This window comes from Schistocerca serialis, chromosome 3 (assembly GCF_023864345.2).
Source record: "Schistocerca serialis cubense isolate TAMUIC-IGC-003099 chromosome 3, iqSchSeri2.2, whole genome shotgun sequence".
NCBI classification, from domain to species: domain Eukaryota; kingdom Metazoa; phylum Arthropoda; class Insecta; order Orthoptera; family Acrididae; genus Schistocerca; species Schistocerca serialis.
This window is the reverse complement of record NC_064640.1, coordinates 761,006,634-761,024,053: the sequence shown is the minus strand read 5'-3', so window position 1 is coordinate 761,024,053 and position 17,420 is coordinate 761,006,634. Positions and strand designations below refer to the sequence as shown.

Below are 17,420 nucleotides of genomic sequence, written 5' to 3'. Positions count from 1 at the left end.
TACACTCTTCCATGATTGATAGTATTATGTAAGGGGTGACTCTTCGAGCCACAAATTTACAACCACGGTTGTTAGTCCTGGAGGTTTTTCCCAGCCGCCCCTAACCTGGGGAACAGACGCTGACCAAAGACCGCCCAATGTGAGACAGTCGCCTTTGGATTTCTGGTCCTGTGTTTTTATTGTACGTAAAACATTTTTTTGCAGTAGCAAGCCTCATTACTATCACTTCAGATGTTGGCACCTTGAGGGGAGGGACTTCGTTGTGTGGTTTGTCTGTACATTGATCTGTAGGACTATTGCTGAAACTGCTAACGCCATTTTGAAGAGAGTGTGCTGTGCCTCGGGACGTCATATTTTTATCTCCCGACATCAACATTGGCGTTGGATTGAATTCCATTTTTTCTGGTTTTATACCCATCTGGACGGACCAAGGTATTGTGCTCGAATTAATTAATTAACAAAACGCGATTTCCTGAAAAAAAACTATATTATAGGTCGGTAATGTTTATACTAGTTTATTAATAATTTTGCTCGCATCCATTGTTTCTGTCTAGCTATTGACGAGCCAGCAAGTTCTGAGAAGTCATACCGACAACTGTGACGCATTATTAATATTTTATTTGGTGCTCAACCAGTGCCGTACTTAGTTAAAGGATTACTTGAATCATCTCATTCCTCTAAAGGGGGAAAATTGCCGGATAGAGCTGCTTCTTCACATTCTTTCGTACATGGAGAGATTAGTTAACGCTCATTGTGTAAATGAAACATGAGCTGTGGCTGGTTTTATTCGACAGCACCCATCGTTCAGTATGATTTTGACATGACAGACTTTTAATTACATCTTAATCACGAGTTATGTTGTGATACAAGTGTTATCCCTGACACCTGCTATGGATCCCCTGCACGATGATTGCAACTGTTTGTATAACAACAAACATTGACGGAGGTAGTGTAGTGCTACCGCCTGACGCATATAGCGGAGAAGCTAATTCCCGACCCATCATTCTCTGCAGTGTTTCTCTTGTCTTTCTTTCTATCTGCTGCTGCTAGAAATAGATTTCTGTGAAAGTCGAGATTTGTAAATGAAAACTCGATAGTTTGGAGAAAATCTATACAGTTTTAGTCGAAACGAATACTGCAGCTTCCGCAGTTTTGGCAAATCTTAATTCCTATATAAGTCGTACCTCTTCTATTGAGTCATGTCTTATTATACGATAGTATCGTGAGAGTGTAGATTTGTTTATATGTAAAATTTAGAAACTTCGTTATTCGAAGCTCGTCTTGTGAGGTGCGCAAAAGGCCTTGTTGTCCCTGGCGTTAGTCTGAAATCATGACAGACAATTTTACTCCTTTGTTTATTTTGTAATGTAGCCGTTAGTTGAAGTTTTAACGGGTGCTGTTTGCCATTATTATGCACATTTGTGACGAAAATTAGGTGGAAGTTGCGAGAGAGCATGTCTTAGGGCACTGTAAAAACTACAAATTTTTGTTTTCTGACTTGAAGTTTGTCTTCAGTACAAAAGCATCTTCTGAGCTTGAGGAATGTGCAGAGCTAAATTCTTGGCTGAGAACAGTAGATGGTGTCTTTTATTTACCAGTAGTATAATAGTTAGTATGGTAGAATTAGAAGAAAAGGTAGTAAACAAGAAGCTGGAGGTTGTCCTAGTATTAACACACAGGGTTTAGATATGAATATGGCAGGAGTATTAGGAAGGGGTACGTCCCACACTGCTAATTAAGTTATTTAGTATAATAGTTTAGGGCAAGTATGCTGCTGAAGTTCACATGGAAATAAATTATTATAGGGATGATTGTTTTGTTACTCTAATTCATGTCCAATCCAAAATAAACAATTTCTAGCAATAGAACCAAAATAATATTGTTGCTGAATAATAGGACTAAAGATAGTTGGAAAGTTGTCTATATAGCATTTTGGAACTTCTGCAGAAATTTAATGCTGTTGTATGCATTATAAGACTAATGCTCATTGAAAGTGAAATGTGAAAGTTTTTGTCCTTACTTTCACTCTTTTGGCAAGTGTAACATCATGCTATGACCCCATTCCCCCACTGCCACCTACATTTCTGCTGTTGATGTGTGATACATGTACATAATTTGCACCAAAGTACTTGTGGGTTGACATTGTTTTATGATGAAAATTGTATTAAACATGCCACAAACATAGACATCAGATTATGCTACAGATTAGGCTGTTACAAAAACCTTAATTCCATATTCATATTCGTTGACCTGACAACTCTCAACCAGATTGTCACCTCCCAAACTAGCCCTACACCTGGGTCTATCTTACTGATCAGTCTGTCATGAGAACTAAAATTTAAGTGTGTGGGTGGACTCATTTTCACACTTGTGCCCTGGTTTCATTTCTGATAACATTATCCAAGATGATCATCTGCATTTACAATAAATTTTTCGTAGCTAAGCAAAGGGAAAACCTTGGCAACATTGCCCTAATTCAGTTTGTTTTTTGTGATTCGCATGTTCCCATGGAAACAAAATTAACATGAGTGGAGGGGTGACAGCCTGTCATTCTTCTGTTGGGCAAGTTGTAGTATTTTCTAAGAACTCTTGATAAGACTGGATAAAGAGACAAATTAGAATGATGGTTCTTAGGGGGAAAATTTTTGTGTGTGTTAGTACAGTAAATATCTCGGTGAGATGTGCTGTTCTCATTGTTGGATAAGAGCATACAGTAATAAAATAAAAATTCCTTGTACACTCCTGGAAATTGAAATAAGAACACCGTGAATTCATTGTCCCAGGAAGGGGAAACTTTATTGACACATTCCTGGGGTCAGATACATCACATGATCACACTGACAGAACCACAGGCACATAGACACAGGCAACAGAGCATGCACAATGTCGGCACTAGTACAGTGTATATCCACCTTTCGCAGCAATGCAGGCTGCTATTCTCCCATGGAGACGATCGTAGAGATGCTGGATGTAGTCCTGTGGAACGGCTTGCCATGCCATTTCCACCTGGCGCCTCAGTTGGACCAGCGTTCGTGCTGGACGTGGAGACCGCGTGAGACGACGCTTCATCCAGTCCCAAACATGCTCAATGGGGGACAGATCCGGAGATCTTGCTGGCCAGGGTAGTTGACTTACACCTTCTAGAGCACGTTGGGTGGCACGGGATACATGCAGACGTGCATTGTCCTGTTGGAACAGCAAGTTCCCTTGCCGGTCTAGGAATGGTAGAACGATGGGTTCGATGACGGTTTGGATGTACCGTGCACTATTCAGTGTCCCCTCGACGATCACCAGTGGTGTACGGCCAGTGTAGGAGATCGCTCCCCACACCATGATGCCGGGTGTTGGCCCTGTGTGCCTCGGTCGTATGCAGTCCTGATTGTGGCACTCACCTGCACGGCGCCAAACACGCATACGACCATCATTGGCACCAAGGCAGAAGCGACTCTCATCGCTGAAGACGACACGTCTCCATTCGTCCCTCCATTCACGCCTGTCGCGACACCACTGGAGGCGGGCTGCACGATGTTGGGGCGTGAGCGGAAGACGGCCTAACGGTGTGCGGGACCGTAGCCCAGCTTCATGGAGACGGTTGCGAATGGTCCTCGCCGATACCCCAGGAGCAACAGCGTCCCTAATTTGCTGGGAAGTGGCGGTGCGATCCCCTACGGCACTGCGTAGGATCCTACGGTCTTGGCGTGCATCCGTGCGTCGCTGCGGTCCGGTCCCAGGTCGACGGGCACGTGCACCTTCCGCCGACCACTGGCGACAACATCGATGTACTGTGGAGACCTCACGCCCCACGTGTTGAGCAATTCGGCGGTACGTCCACCCGGCCTCCCGCATGCCCACTATACGCCCTCGCTCAAAGTCCGTCAACTGCACATACGGTTCACGTCCACGCTGTCGCGGCATGCTACCAGTGTTAAAGACTGCGATGGAGCTCCGTATGCCACGGCAAACTGGCTGACACTGACGGCGGCGGTGCACAAATGCTGCGCAGCAAGCGCCATTCGACGGCCAACACCGCGGTTCCTGGTGTGTCCGCTGTGCCGTGCGTGTGATCATTGCTTGTACAGCCCTCTCGCAGTGTCCGGAGCAAGTATGGTGGGTCTGACACACCGGTGTCAATGTGTTCTTTTTTCCATTTCCAGGAGTGTACGTAAGCAGGTCGAGGGTTTCTGTTCAGTAACTCGTCGACTAATCTGCTGTGGCAATATAAGGCTACGAAAGGAAAGCTGAATCTTTAAATATCGCGTTAAAAGAATCATTCACGCAGGAGGCTCGAACAGACATACTAGGGCTATCATCGTTTGATCACCTCAAAAACTTCCGTGTGGTGGACATAGACATGGGCGTCACTGGCGTTGAAACGCAGCTCAAAATGGAATGGGGTCAAATGGAATCCCAGTTCGGTTTTCCAGGCAGTACTCTTTGGCACTGGCCACTTACTTAGTTTACATTTACGGTGAATCTCACTTCCAGCGGTAAGTTCCGACTGGCAAAAAAGCGCAAGTGACTCCCGTATATAAAAAGATAATATAAAAGACAGAAAAGCTTCTACCCGGAAATTAAAATTGATTCGGAATGCATCGCATTCGTGGAACTCAGCTTACCCTTTTTTCGTATTACACTGAAGGGCAAAGAAACTGGTATAGGCATACCTACTCAAATACTGAGATATGTAAACAGAAGACGTCGCAGCGGTCGGCAACGCCTATACAAGATAACAAGTGTCTGGCGCAGTTGGTAGATCGGTTACTGCTGCTACAATGGCAGGTTATCAAGATTTAAGTGAGTTTGAACGTAGTGTTATAGTCGGCGCACGAACAATGGGACACAGTATCTCCGAGGTAGCGATGAAGTGTGGATCTTCCCGTACGACCATTTCACGAGTTTACCGTGAATATCAGGAATCCGGTAAAACATCAAATCTCCGCCGTTGCTGCGAGCGGCAAAAGATCCTGCAAGAATGGGAAGAACGACGACGGAAGAGAATCGTTCAACGTAGCAGAAGTGGAACCCTTCCGCAAATTGCTGCAGATTTCAATGCTGGGTTATCAACAAATGTCGGCGTACGAACCATTCAACGAAACATCAACGATATCGGCTTTCGGAGCCGAAGGTCCAGTCGTGTTCCGTTGATGACTGCACGACACTAAGCTTTATGCCTCGCATGGGCCCCTCAACACCGACATTGAACTGTTGATGACTGGAAACATGTTGCCTGGTTGGACGAGTCTCGTTTCAAATTGTATCTAGCGGATGGACGTGTACGGGTATGGAGACAACCTCATGAATCCACGGACCCTGCATGTCAGCAGGGGACTGTTTTAAGTGGTGAAGGCTCTGTAAAGGTGTGGGGCGTGTGCAGTTGGAGTGATATGGGACTCCTGGTACGTCTAGATACAACTCTGACAGGTAACACGTACGTAAGCATCCTGTCTGATCACCTGCATCTATTCATGTACACTGTGCATTCCGATGGTCTGGGGCAATTCCAGCAGGACAATGCAACACCCCATACGTCCAAAATTGCTTCAGAGTGGCTGCAGGAACACTCTTTCGCGTTTAAACACTTCCTCTGGCCAGCAGCCTCCCCAGGCACGAAAATTATTGAACATATCTGGGATGCCTTGCAACGTATTGTTCAGAAGAGATCTCCACCCCCTCGTACTCTTACGGAACTATGGACAGCCATGCAGGATTCACGGTGTCGGTTACCCCTAGCACTACTGCAGACATTAGTCGAGTTCACGCCACGCCATGTGTCGGCATTTCTGCATGGTCGCGGGGGCCCTACACGATATTAGGCAGGTGTACAAGTTTGTTTAATTCTTCACTGTATATCCTACGAACAATGGATGAAGGCAACGAATAGGGGCCGGCCGCGGTGGTCTAGCGGTTCTGGCGCTGCAGTCTGGAACTGCGGGACTGCTACGGTCGCAGGTTCGAATCCTGCCTCGGGCATGGGTGTGTGTGATGTCCTTAGGTTAGTTAGGTTTAAGTAGTTCTAAGTTCTAGGGGACTTATGACCTAAGATGTTGAGTCCCATAGTGCTCAGAGCCATTTGAACCATTTTTGAACCAACGAATAGGGTGAGCAGTGATCTGCGACTGTTTGCTGACGACGCTGTAGAGTAGGAGGATACTGTATGACTTAGAAAGAATTTTTATTCGGTGTGATGAGTGGCAGCTTGCTCTAAATGTAGAAAAACGTAAGCTAGTACAGATGAGTAGGAAAAATGGTCCTGTAACACTCAAATGCAGTATTTGTGGTGTGCTGCCTGACACAGTCACGTCGATTCAGTGTTTAGGCATAACGTAGGAAAGCGACATGAAATGGAAGAGTGTGGAAGATCTTTTGTAGGCAAGGCTAATCATCGACTTTGGTTTATTGGAAGAATTCTGGGAAATGGCAGCACTTCTATAAAGGATATCTGTACAGAACACTTGTGCGACCCATTCTGGAGTTCTGGTCGAGTGTTTGGGATTCGTACCAAGTCGAATTAAACGAATCATAGCAGCAACTCAGAGGAGTGCTGCTAGACTTTTTACCGGTAGAATATGCTTCGTGAATTTAAATGGGAATCCCTGGGGGAAAGACGACTTTCTTTCCGCGAAAGACTATTAAGCAAGTTGAGAGATCCGGCATTTGTGAGAGGCTGCAGAACGGACCAACTGCCACCAACATACATCACATATAAGGACCGCGAAGATAAGAAAAGAGAAATCAGAACTCGTACAGAAGCGTAGAGACAGTCGTTTTTCCTTCGCTTCATTTGCGAGTGTAATGGGAAACAGAATCAATAGCAGTAATACAACGAATTCTCCACCCAGTGCCGTATCATGGCTTGCAGATGTATGCACGTGAGCAGGTGGAGATTTTACAAGAAGAAATGTTTAAAAACCTGACTCGTGCCTGTTCAAAGCTGTTTTAGTACACGCACCTAAACTACGCAAGTTTTGGAAAAAAATTCGAAGTGATTGTGGTGGAAGGTTAGTGTAGACTTGTTAGGAAACTTCCAAATCACTGTGCACCTAATTAACGAATGTTTTATCATCAGCTACTGATTGTGAGTGAGAGCATTTTCCATTAAAAGAGAAACTGGGAATATCAGTGTACAAATCAACCAGCTATTCAGAAAACAGGTACGTTGCCAATCAATTTGTTTTTTGTAATTCAATAAATTTATTGTCTGTTATGTACCTCCTTTCATCTAAAAAAGATGAAATGTGTTTCTCTTCATTTAAATAAAGGAAATGACTAACTCCCTCCTGAGGCAAATACGCCTTGCGGTTCATTCCTCATTAAAGCACTTCGTCCACATTAACAAACATTTTCAAAAAGCAAGTAGCAACCCGGCAACCAAATCACCACTTACATACGGTAGCGTGTTAAAATGGCGGGAGTAGCTATTGCGGAAACTGAAAATTGGCAACCAAACAGGCATTTTCGAAGTCGATACTGGAGTGTTTAAAAGAGTAGTCAGGAGCGTTTGGGAGGCCATTTAAACGTAGCTAGTAAGCTTCTGCTCCAGGTCGTCTTTGCGCTACCTACAGATCCCGTGTTTGTCTACAGCTGGCCGTGCTTTGTTCCGCACTCCACAGGTAGTCGTTTTGTGTAGCCGAGAATGTGTTCACGCCCTGCGGCCTGCCACAGGAGATTTTTGCTAAGTACATAGCTGAACCAAAACTTTCTATCTCCAAGCTCAATCGTTCCATTTGCTAAGTCCTAAACTTCTCCCAGTCCGCTCTTCGCCTCAGATTCCCCTCCAGCAAATGCCGGATCTCTACATTAAAGCTATATGACAGTTTCATATAGAAGGTCACTAACAAATGCTACACTTTTAGAGGTTTACATTAAATATAAAAGCCGGCCGCGGTGGTCTAGCGGTTCTGGCGCTGCAGTCCGGAACCGCGGGACTGCTATGGTCGCAGGTTCGAATCCTGCCTCGGGCATGGGTGTGTGTGATGTCCTTAGGTTAGTTAGGTTTAAGTGGTTCTAAGTTCTAGGGGACTTATGACCTAAGATGTTGAGTCCCATAGTGCTCAGAGCCATTTGAACCATTAAATATAAAACCTGTAATACATTTATGTAGCGCAGTGATACTGCACGTAGCTTTAGTGTGCAGAAGATGACAGATAACAAAGCTTACTTCTGTTACCAAAAAGGCGAAGGACATAATGAATGGACAAAGTTACATTACAACATAAAAAGTTACATCAGAACAACAAATTACATCACAACATAAAAACAGAATTTTCTGTTAAACTATACCAATACTATTTTTTGGTATATGAATTGTATGAACATGAGTTGATAAGGCCACAAAAAATGAAATCCAGTGATATGAAATGTCAGGAGCTCAACAGTAGAAAAATATATTTTGAGGAAAACGGCATGTTCAGCGACATCGGCAGAGATCGCCAATGACCGTGAACAGCGGTTCACATCCATCAAGTAAGTGCTTACTTGCGAGTTGCAAATGATCGTTCAAAATGTTACCGTCTCCTTTAGCAAGATGTTTATAAATTATTCTTCTAATAACTCTAATCTTCAGCCTTTTATTTCCTTACATAAAACTATGGTCTCTTCTAATTCCCTCGGAGAATGGTCTGAAATACACTCCTGGAAATGGAAAAAAGAACACATTGACACCGGTGTGTCAGACCCACCATACTTGCTCCAGACACTGCGAGAGGGCTGTACAAGCAATGACCACACGCACGGCACAGCGGACACACCAGGAACCGCGGTGTTGGCCGTCGAATGGCGCTAGCTGCGCAGCATTTGTGCACCGCCGCCGTCAGTGTCAGCCAGTTTGCCGTGGCATACGGAGCTCCATCGCAGTCTTTAACACTGGTAGCATGCCGCGACAGCGTGGACGTGAACCGTATGTGCAGTTGACGGACTTTGAGCGAGGGCGTATAGTGGGCATGCGGGAGGCCGGGTGGACGTACCGCCGAATTGCTCAACACGTGGGGCGTGAGGTCTCCACAGTACATCGATGTTGTCGCCAGTGGTCGGCGGAAGGTGCACGTGCCCGTCGACCTGGGACCGGACCGCAGCGACGCACGGATGCACGCCAAGACCGTAGGATCCTACGCAGTGCCGTAGGGGACCGCACCGCCACTTCCCAGCAAATTAGGGACACTGTTGCTCCTGGGGTATCGGCGAGGACCATTCGCAACCGTCTCCATGAAGCTGGGCTACGGTTCCGCACACCGTTAGGCCGTCTTCTGCTCACGCCCCAACATCGTGCAGCCCGCCTCCAGTGGTGTCGCGACAGGCGTGAATGGAGGGACGAATGGAGACGTGTCGTCTTCAGCGATGAGAGTCGCTTCTGCCTTGGTGCCAATGATGGTCGTATGCGTGTTTGGCGCCGTGCAGGTGAGCGCCACAATCAGCACTGCATACGACCGAGGCACACAGGGCCAACACCCGGCATCATGGTGTGGGAGCGATCTCCTACACTGGCCGTACACCAGCGGTGATCGTCGAGGGGACACTGAATAGTGCACGGTACATCCAAACCGTCATCGAACCCATCGTTCTACCATTCCTAGACCGGCAAGGGAACTTGCTGTTCCAACAGGACAATGCACGTCTGCATGTATCCCGTGCCACCCAACGTGCTCTAGAAGGTGTAAGTCAACTACCCTGGCCAGCAAGATCTCCGGATCTGTCCCCCATTGGGCATGTTTGGGACTGGATGAAGCGTCGTCTCACGCGGTCTCCACGTCCAGCACGAACGCTGGTCCAACTGAGGCGCCAGGTGGAAATGGCATGGCAAGCCGTTCCACAGGACTACATCCAGCATCTCTACGATTGTCTCCATGGGAGAATAGCAGCCTGCATTGCTGCGAAAGGTGGATATACACTGTACTAGTGCCGAAATTGTGCATGCTCTGTTGCCTGTGTCTATGTGCCTGTGGTTCTGTCAGTGTGATCATGTGATGTATCTGACCCCAGGAATGTGTCAATAAAGTTTCCCCTTCCTGGGACAATGAACTCACGGTGTTCTTATTTCAATTTCCAGGAGTGTTAATAAGTGTTCAGTAAATGAAGAATTATGCACATTTCCCCCTTTTTTTTTAGCCAACAGGTGCTCCTTATATCTAGCTTTATTAGCTCTACCCGTCTGCCCTATATAATATGTAGGGCAATCTTTACAGACGATTCTATAGACGCTTGAATTATTGAAAGACCTTGCTCAGTTTTTAATGTATGTACTAAATTTTTCTTCAAAGTATTGTTCGCAGAGAAGGTAACTTTACAACCATATTTTGTAGTCAGAAGACGGCTAATCCTGTAGGACACATTACCTAGAAATGGTATCGAAATAAACTTGTCATTTCCCTCTTCATTACTCTTCAGTTTGTCGCATAGTGTTGAAAATTTTTTATTTGCCCTTTTGTTGCTAAGTATTTGGTCGAGTATGTCTAGTTTGTAACCATTATTGCTAGCAACAGTCTTCATCAAATTAATTCTTTCTAAAAGTGGTATGGGGAAAGTGGTATTGTTAAAGCACGTTTTATTGCTGAATGGAGAAACGCAACTTTATGAGCCTAAGGGTGGGAAGAATCTGATGGAATCATATTATCAGGGTACATTGTCTTACGATGAATATCGAAAGTCACACTGCCATTCTGTAGGAGCAATTTCAGATCAAGGAAATTTAGGTCACCGTTCTCATTTTGAATTTCCTTTGCGAATTTAATTTTCTCGTGGAAGCCGTTGATGGTGTTATATAACAAATCTAATTGTTGGTCAGTTCCATCAAATGCAAAAATTAGGTCGTCTACATACCGCACATAAAACCGCTTTTTACTCACTAATTCTAACATGGTTTTGAAAAAGACCCTTCAAGGGAGTTAATGAAAATGTCAGCGAAGATGCCAGCTAAAGGGCTACCCATCGCAAGGCCAAAGGATTGAACACACAATCTACCGTTGAAAGCAAAATAATTTTACTTGAGCTATACCTTTAATAAACTCATTAGTTTTGTAAATTGCCTTTCAGTTAACTTTCTATGCAGTAGTAAGTTCTTTTCAATGATTTCAAGTGTCACATCAATCGGGACGTTCGTTTACAGGCTTGTAATATCAAAGGACAACAACCTAGTATCAGGAGTGCATTTGAGCATTTTCATTTTACTAATCAGATCTTGCCAATTTTTAACGGAAAAATTGCTGTCAAAAGTAAAAAATTCCTTGAGTGTACTTTGTAAATGTCTATATAACTTATGTGGGCACTCCCTATGCTATTTACGATCGGGCGGATCGGATGCTGGTTCCTGTGAAGCTTGAATTGGCTTCTTAAAACGGGAAGTTTTGGATTCATATTCACTAACCATTTCTTCTGAAATTTCCCGAACAAGTTTTCAGTATTGCTTAAGCAATTCCGAATTTCTTTTTGCAAATTAACGGTGGGATCTGTGCTAATTTCGGTCATGCCATTTTCCTCAAAAAATTGCAACATTTTGTCCACATCCTCGTTTTTGTAGACCATGACAACTGTATTGCCTTTATCGGCTTTAGTTATTAAAGTTTCATTATTTTTCAATTTACGATTAATATTGCTAATCACTTTCGTATCTTTATTGCAAACGCTACTCATAGCTGCCATTTCTTTTTCTATGATGTTGTTACGTTCATGAGCTATTCTGACTTGTTGGGCCGTATCTACTTTACCACTGTCTAGACCAATTTTGAGGTCAACCACAAAATCATCTATTACAGCAGAATCCTTAAGCCTAGGGACTACATTGTATTTTAGGCCTTTTTGTAAAATTAGACATTCTTCCTCCGAAAAGTTAATTTGAGTTTTATTTAATATTCTTTCAAAAAGCTGACGTTGTGTTCTGTTATTCACTGTAACATTATGATAATTTATCGGTGTCCTGTTCTTAAGTTTGGGCAGTTTCTTTTCGTCTCTAATTTCAATTTCACATTTACGATTATACAAAGAATTGGTGATACAGTTCCGGATAGTATTAACCTGAAATTTGAAGTTCCCTTTATAAACTTAAGTTATAACAAGAAATAACTCGTAAGCTTCTGTATTCAACCTATCTTTCGTTTTGTACAGCTCTGCTACCCTGTCAGCTAAAACTTGTTACACTAATTTCTTCTTCATTGCATTTCTTCATTTTTTCTTTAATAAATCCTTTAGATTGATGGTGTTTCGTGCTTTTCCGTTCAGATGTGCTATTGCGTGGTGTGTCTTCTCATCTATTCCTTGTTTTTCTCATATGTTACTTGCTTCATCAGGATTCGTGTTTTTTACTTTGTAATGTATTATTTCTCATTAGGCAAAATTGTATAATTTTTTATATATAATTTTTCTTCGCCATGATGAAAGAATATATATATTCAGAGTGGTTCGAAACAGCCTGAAAAGCTTGTAAGAGTGCTGTAGAGTAGGTTGCGCTGAGAAACAATTCTTAAGAAAATAATTCGATACTTTGCACCGTTTCTGAGAGAATTAGCATTTAAGTTGGCCAATCAGGCCGTTATACGTGCAAATTCAAGTGGCTTGCTAGATACGGTATCGGCAAACAAATTCTTCCTTTGGTTTCCTAAACCTGAACAACGGAGCGATATAAAAACTGGGCACGAGACAGTAGCAAATATCGAATCGAAGCCAAAGGCTGAGCTGTCTCGTGCGCTATCATCTACGCTATGAGAGCAACTGACACTTATTGTAAATGGCGGGCCGCTTGAATTTGCGCACGCAACGGACCGATAGGATAACTTCAATGACAATTAACTCAGAAACGACACAAGATATCGAATTTTTTTCTATTAACAATTATTTCTCAGCACAAACTAACATTCAACACCCCTACAAGCTTTTCAGACTGTTTCTGACTACCCTGTATATAAAACAATCTAATCAGCACAGAATATGGATTGAATGTAAACGAAAGAAAAACGAGAGTAATTAGTAATAGCAGAGAAGAGATCAGCGTCAAATTCGACATGTTATCAAAACTGGGGAATAACAAAATAGAAAAAATAAGGGAATTATGCTAGTATAGAATGAAAATAACCTATGACGGACGAAACAAGTGAGATAGAAGAAGCAGACTGTCATGGGCGAAGATCGCATTCATCCCCAAAAAAATTTTACCAGTATCAAACACAGGCCTTAATTTGATTAGGAAATTTCTGATGTACGTTAGGAGCACGGCATAGTATGCAAGTGAATCATGAACTAAGGAAAGATCAGGAAAAAAGGGAAACGAAGCGTTTGAGATGCGGTGTTACAGAAGAATACTGAAAGTGGCTGCTAAGATAAGAATTGAGGAAGATTTCCGCAAATCCGTCGAGGAAATAAATACACTATGTGATCAAAAGTATCCGGACATCCCCAAAAACAGACGTTTTTCATATTACGTGCATTTTGCTGCCATCTCCTGCCAGGTACTCCATATCAGAATGGGGCGCTCCGCGGAACTTACGGACCTCGAATGTAGTCAGCTGATTTGGTGTCACTTGTGTCATACGTCTGTACGCGAGATTTCCACACTCCTAAACATCCCTAGGTCCATTGTTTCCGATGTGATAGTGATGTGGAAACGTGAAGGGGCACGTACAGCACAAAAGCGTACAGGCCGACCTCGTCTGTTCAAAATGGCTCTGAGCACTATGGGACTCAACTGCTGAGGTCATCAGTCCCCTAGAACTTAGAACTAGTTAAACCTAACTAACCTAAGGACATCACAAACATCCATGCCCGAGGCAGGATTCGAACCTGCGACCGTAGCGGTCTCGCGGTTCCAGACTGCAGCGCCTTTAACCGCACGGCCACTTCGGCCGGCACCTCGTCTGTTAAGTGAGAGACTGCCGACAGTTGAAGAGGGTCTTAATGTGTAATGGGCAGACATCTATCTAGACCATCACAGCGGAATTCCAAACTGCGTCAGGATCCACTGCAAGTACTATGACAGTTAGGCGGGAGGTGAGAAAACTTGGATTTCATGGTCAAGCGGCTGCTCATAAGCCACACATCACGCTGGTAAATGCCAAACGACGCCTCCCTTGATGTAATGAGCGTAAAAACTGGACGATTGAACAGTGGAAAGACGCTGTGTGGAGTGATTAATCACGGTACATAATGTGGCGATCCGATGGCAGGGTGTGAGTATGGCGAATGCCCGGTTAGCGTCATCTTCCAGCGTGTGCAGTACCAACAGTAGAATTCGGATTCGGTGGTGTTACGGTGTGGTCGTGTTTTTCATGGAGGGGGCTGGCACCCCTTGTTGTTTTGCGTGGCACTATCACAGCAAAAATCTACATTGATGTTTTAAGCACCTTCTTGGTTCCCACTGTTGAAGAGCAATTCGGGGATGGCGATTGCATCTTTCAACACGATCGAGCACCTGTTCATAACATACGCCCTATGGTGGAGTGGTTACACGACAATAACATCCCTGAAATGGACTGGCCTGCATAGAGCCCTGGCCTGAATCCTATAGAACACGTTTGGAATGTTTTGGAACGCCGACTTCGTTCCAGGCCTCACCGACCGACATCGATACCTTTCCTCAGTGCAGCACTGCGTGAGGAATGGGGTACCATTCCCTAACAAACCTTCCAGCTCCTGACTGGACGTATGCCTGCGAGAATGGAAGCTGTCATCAAGGCTAAGGGTGGGCCAACACCATATTGAAATCCAGCATTATCGATGGAGGGCGCCACGAACTTGTAAGTGATTTTCAGCCAGTGTCCGGATACTTTTGATTACATAGTGTATCTGGAAAATATTGACTACAAGAAGGAGCGCGATAATAGAGCATGCGTTATGACATCAAAGAATAACTTACACGCTACCGCAAGGTGTTGTACAACGTACGAACTGTAGTGGATGACAGACTGGAAAATATCCATCAAATAATTGACATTTGATGTAGGTACACAATAGAGAAAGTCGTGGCGGGCCGCATGAAATCAGTCAGAAAGCTAATGAAACAAGAAACACTACAAGCATTCCGTCGATTGCAGCAGTTTCGAAGAAACAGAAAGGACTGCGTCGTCGATTTAAACCAAGAATTTCAGTAGTACGAGTCCAGCTTGTATACTAGGACAGCAATCTCGAGCGCTAACGCTCCGTGGACGCTAAAAAATCGTCTGAATATTATTCTTTATTAGAAGCATTGTTAGTGTTGTTAATTTATTCGTTACAATAACTAGACTCTATTAGTAAATATACCGCTGAGCGTTAAAATTGCAGAATCAGGATCGACAGAAAACTGATGTTTATTGTAAACCGCCTTCGTGACATCTTAGTTTTAAAGGCCAGCAAGGAACATGATGACATAGCAAGTAGGAACAGCAATACTGCCAAATCTTTCGTTGACGATGCTATTGCCTGGAAGTTGTTTCAGTAATTTCTGAGCTTAGAGAGGGAGGTATCATCGAATAAGTATGGAGATATATTTCGAGAACTGCACAAATCAGCACGAAAAACATATCCTCGTAGATATGTTATGATTAACGGTTTGGACGACCTGTGGCAGGCGGATCTTGTCGACATGAGGGAATATTCACGTGTGAATAACGGATTCAAATATATTTTAACAGGCATTAATACTTATTCTAAATATGTCTGGGCATTGCCCGTGGAAGCGAAAACAGGGAAGGAAGTCGCGCGTGTGTTTGATGGATTGCTGCAGACGGGGACGAATCGAAGCCCAGACTACCTTCAAACAGATCACGGCGGTGAGTTTTACAATAAATATTTCGAGGCCGTGATGGAGCGGTATGGAATACATCACTATTCAACGTTCACCCACCTGAAGGTGAGCATCGTGGAAAATCTGAACAGAACAGTGGAAACCCAAATGTGGATGCAATTCAATCTTCGTGGCTCACACAGATGGATCGATATCCTCCCGCAAATAACTGCACAGTATAATCGAACCAAACATCGCACAATAAAAATGAGACCAATCGATGTTCGTGATAATAGACTTCTAGATACAATATACAGTAGTACTAAAATGGAAGATCCAAGCAAACAGCAATTTAATGTAGGTGATTTAGTGCGTATTTCAAAACACAAGACAACATTTGAGAAGTCATACATGCCAAACTGGTCAACCGAGATATTCACACTTTCCAAAGTGCAGAGAACGAATCCTAGAACCTACCTCTTAAAGGACAGCAGTGGTACAGAAATTTCAGTATGCTTTTAGGACAAGAGTTACAGAAGAGCTCGGAGCCAGATGTGTATCTCGTTTAGAGAGGGTCATACGGCGTCGAGGGAATAGAGCGTTGGTTAAATGGCTTGGCTTTCCCGCATTACAAAACAGCTGGATCGACGCTGACTATTTGTTATATTACAGGGAGCGCCGACCACAAGCACCTCAGTAGCATAACATGTGTGATAGGAGATGCATTAGAGAAGGAGGCGGAATTCTCGAGAAACTGTCAGTCGAATTTCACATTCCTGGATATAACTACAGTGGACCTGGAACAAAGCTTCAAAAACGATTGGCACGCGGTGATAAGGGAATACATCTACTCGACGAAGCGTGTATGGAACACGACATCGCTTACGCTGCAAACAAAGATCGTCACACCGCCGATCGAATTTTAGCTGATAAAGTTAAGGCAATACGTGCGAGAAAGGATATTCGTATAGGTCAACACATTGAAGCATTTGTAGTTGAAAAAACTATGCGTGGTAGAGTTAAGTTGGGTTTCAGTGTGAAGAAGTTCAGCCAAGTTATGAGCGCTTCACATAGGGCGATAAGGAAGGAGATAAAAACCAAATGATGCATGAAAAACTGTATCCTGACAGCGTTGTTTGCAGTTAAAAGCGCCCTGAAGCAGCAAGACTGAGAAAAAAAGATCGATTAAACCACCCAGTGTTCTACCAATACCCAAGACTTCGGGTGGGGTTATCCCCTTCCTCATTCCTGCCTTAGCCGGTCTCTCAGCGGTGGGTTCACTGGCTGGGGGTGCTGCAGCTATTGCCAGGACATTAAAGAATGCACAAAGCTCTCCGAAGCAACAGCAGGAGGGACGAAGATGTAACTGCATGATGGAGGCAGTAGCCACCGGAAAGGACTATACTTGAAACCATACAGGAAAGACTAGGTCTCTTCATATATATAGCCCCCTAGTAGTCCTACCGGACAGGGCGCTTACAAATACAGATCCGCTTAAGTTTTGTTACGAAGAAATTCAACATTCCGAGATAGCGAGGTGTGTTTATGCGGAATACGTTACAGAAGGCTATGTGGAAATCAGGAGAATGTGGAATTGTGAATATGGATGTAGCACGAGGACCTGGAACTCACTGGGTAGTATATGTTACAACAAGAAATACAACTAACGTCTACTATTTCAACTCATTCGGCGACCTGCAACCCCCAGAGGAATTACTTCACAGGCAGAAGACGTGTG

At 44.0% G+C, this 17,420-nt stretch overlaps 1 protein-coding gene across 1 annotated transcript in view; it reads left to right on the top strand.

Moving 5' to 3' along the window:
- The first annotated feature begins 328 nt into the window (after positions 1-328).
- The window catches only part of LOC126470603 (protein PRRC2C-like), a 299,950-nt gene continuing 282,858 nt past the window's right edge, over positions 329-17,420 (top strand). The window contains exon 1 of the mRNA XM_050098556.1: positions 329-432. The gene's annotated coding sequence lies outside the window, so the exon portion shown is untranslated. The remainder of the gene's footprint in view (positions 433-17,420) is intronic.